Source organism: Pteropus medius, unplaced genomic scaffold (assembly GCF_902729225.1).
Source record: "Pteropus medius unplaced genomic scaffold, Ma_sr-lr_union100, whole genome shotgun sequence".
Lineage (NCBI taxonomy): Eukaryota > Metazoa > Chordata > Mammalia > Chiroptera > Pteropodidae > Pteropus > Pteropus medius.
The window spans coordinates 23,258,944-23,262,681 of NW_024351730.1; the positions used below are offsets into that span (position 1 = coordinate 23,258,944).

At 31.5% G+C, this 3,738-nt stretch overlaps 1 non-coding gene across 1 annotated transcript; it reads right to left on the reverse strand.

The window, feature by feature from the left end:
• Window positions 1-2,203: 2,203 nt before the first annotated feature.
• LOC120588687 (U6 spliceosomal RNA) lies at window positions 2,204-2,307 on the reverse strand. The gene has a single exon (XR_005649275.1). It is a non-coding gene; the product is annotated as a U6 spliceosomal RNA (small nuclear RNA).
• Between the last annotated feature and the right edge of the window lie 1,431 nt (window positions 2,308-3,738).

Below are 3,738 nucleotides of genomic sequence, written 5' to 3' on the forward strand. Positions count from 1 at the left end.
TGAGTAGTGACTAAAACAGGAAGGACAGTTTGAAATTTTTCTCATAAACTTGTCCTTCCTTTGCTATAACGTGCTGCTTTGAAAGCTCTCTCATCTCCAACCTTCTTCTAATTATGTAGTTCCTGCTGCATAAATATTTGTTGACTGAAGAAAAGATTGAAAGAGCTCAGGGTAGAAAATTTGGAAAATCTGGAAAATTACATTGAAGAAAATGAAAGCCACTGTTAATCTCACCAACATCAAAGAGGCAATCCCAGTCATCATGCTGAAGCAATTTTGTCCAAATTTCTTTATACAAATACACACATGCATAAACAGTCACAAGAGATATTTTTTTTAATTTTGTTTTACAGTTAACATTAGACACTCAAACACTCTTTATAATCAAAACATTCATTAAAAGCATGATTTTAAAGACTACATAATATTTCAAAGAATGTTTTATCATCTATAAGGCAATTCACCTTACTGTTAAACATTTAGATTGTTTTATATGTTACGAAATAACTATATATACAAATATTTGTCTAAAATTTAGATTACTGTCTTAAGATAGATTTCTTATTGGCCTCATAAAATGTTAGGAAATATTGTCTCTTCTTTGATTTTTTGGAAGAGTATGAGAAGAAAGGTATTAATCTTCTATAATGGTTGGTAGAACTCATTGGCGAATCCATGTGGTCCTGGACTTTTACTTTTTGATAGGTTTTTGATTTCCATACTACTGATTGATCTATTTAGATTTTTCAGTTCTTCTTGATTCAGTCTAGGAATTTTGTATATTTCTAAGAACTTGTCCATTTCTTCTTGTTATTAAATTTGGTGTTATATACTTTTTCATAGTATTCTTGTATGATCTTTTGTATTTCTGTGGTGTCTGTTGTAATTTCTCCTCTTTCATCTTTGATTTTGTTTATTTGCATCCTTTCTCTTTTTTCTTTAGTGAGTCTAGCCAGAGGTTTGTCAATTTTATTAAACTTTTTAAAGAACCAGCTATTTGTTGCATTTCTTTTTTCTTTTTCTTTTTTTCTTTTCTTTTTTGTTGTTCTCAATTTTATTTAATTCTGCTCTAATTTTGATTCTTTCATTCTGCTGATTTTAGGCTTCATTTGTTCTTTTTCTAGTTTTTAAAGATGAAGTGTTAGGTTGTTTATTTGGGTTCATTCCTGTTTTTGAGATAGGCCTGTAATGATACAAACTTTCCTCTTATGACCACTTTTGCCGTGTCCCAAAAGTTTTGATATGTTGAAATATCATTATCATTCATTTCTATGTATCTCTTGATCTCTCTTTCTTCTTTGACCCAGTCATTATTCGGTAAGATGTTGTTTAATCTCCATGTATTTGTGGTTCTTCTCGCTTTCTTTTTACAGTTGATATCCAGCTTCAAAACATGATCAGAGAATATGGTTGGTATGATTTCAGTTCTCTTATATTTGTTGAGGCTAGTTTTGTGTCCTAGTGTGTGGTCAGTCCTTGAAACATTCCATGTGCACTAGAGAAGAAATGAATAAGCAGCTATTTTGGGATGAAAGATTGTAAATGTCAATTATGTCCAGTCGGTCTAATGTGTCATTTAAAGCTGTTATTTCCTTATTGGTTTTCTGTTTGAATGATCTGTCCATATCCGACAGTGGGGTATTTAGGTCTCCTACTACGATAGTGTTTTTGTCTGTTTCTCCCTTTAGTTCTGTTGGTAATTGTTTTATATATTTTGGGGCTCCCTAATTGGGAGCATAAATATTGATAAGTGTTATGTCTTCTTGCTGCATGATTTCTTTTATCATTATGAAATGTCTCTCAGTATCTTTCTTTATCTTTTTTATTTTGAAGTCCATTTCATCTGATATTAGCACCGCTACTCCTACTTTTCTCTGAATTCTTGAAATATCATTTCTCCCCCTTTCCTTTTAAGTCTATATTTGTCTTTGGAACTGAGATGTGTCTCTTGAAGATAGTAAATGGTTGGATTTTTTTTTTCTCCATTTTTTCTTTCTTTTTTAATCCAATTTGTAACTCTGCGCCCTTTTATTGGTGAGTTCAGTCCATTTACATTTAGGGCGATTATTGAAATGTGAGGTTTTCCTATAGTCATTTTATCTTTTGCTTTCTGGTAGCTCGGTGTTTCCATTGTTTCCTTGTCCTTGCATTTCTGTCTGTTATTTGAATTTAGTTAGGTTTTGTGACTTTTCCCTCTGGTCCTTAAAATATGGAATACGTCACGAATTTGTGTGTCATTCTTGCGCAGGGGCCATGTTAATCTCTATATCATTCCAATTTTAATATATGTGCTGCCAAAGTGAGAACTAATTTGTCATTTTGACATTATTTTAAACGTACCTTAAACATAATGGCAAGCAAAAAATGGCAGATACAAATGAATACATACAGTATTAATAATCCAGTTATACATAATTAAAACAGACAAAACTAATCTTTGATGTTAGAAAGTAGTATAGTAGCTAGTTTGGGGAAATGGGAGGGGGTAGAGATTAGAAGGAATATGAGAAAGGGCTTTCTTGACCAATAAGTATAATTAATCCTCAAGTGTACATTACTAAATGAATATACTTTAATAAAATGTTTTTAATGATAATAACTCATATAGTTGTACATGCTTCATTTGAAGACAGTACTTTATAATTAGTAAATTATTTCATGTAAATCTTATAATGGTTAGCATCTTTTATAGAAAATTTTCCATTCCTTTGAATTCCCTTTTGAACCAGTTCAAAATTGTTTCAATTATTCTAAGTTATAACATTTTACAACTAGATCAAGGAAGATACTCCTTATTAGTATTAACATTAAATTTTTTTTCTTCTCTTTCTTACCTCTTTATTCATCCAGATAAACTTTAGAATTATTTTTTTCTGATTACAGAGATAATACTACAAAAATATTTTAAATAAAGCTTTAATACCATAAATTAAATTTGCCTCTTAAATTTTATATAAACGGAATTGATTATACAGTATGTACTCATTTGTGTCTGGCTTCTTTACTGAACATTATGTTGTGATATTTCTCCATATTGGTTTATATAGCAGGAGCCTGTTCCTTGTCATTTGCTGTATAGCACTCCACTGTATGACTAGACCCAATTTATTTATCTATTAGCTATTGAAGGACATATGGATTGGTTTCTCGAGTTTGATACTTTCACACTCATTTTCTTGCTGAGGAATACCTCTTCAAGCACTACACATATTTTCTTTTTTAAAACAAATTAAAATAAAGGGCATGGTTGCTAAATATTTAGAAATATGAGATTATTATCCTGAAACTTTAACAGGTTGAGCAGCCATTCACTGTTATATTCTCAAATATTAACTAGGACAGAAAAAGCCCAAATGAGACTCTCTCTACACATACTTAGCAGTGTCTATATCGATTTTCAATGCACAGTGCTATGTCTACCTAGTGACAAAGTCTTCTGCCTCAGAGCAGTGTATCTCAAACTTTAATGTGCATAAAGGATCATTGGGAATCTTGTTCCAATGCAGCAGGTCTGGGCTGGGCCTGGGATTTTGCATTTCTAACAAGCTATCAAGTGATACTAAAGCTGTTTGTCCATGAACCACACCATGAGTCACAAAGCCTTCAATGATAGTAAACTAGATTATTACAAACAAGAGTGTGAGCTCACATGTGTGAGAGAACTTGCTAACTTAGTGAAAATAAATGCACCATAATCTACAACATAGAGATTAAAATCTACCTAACTTTCAGGCAGAC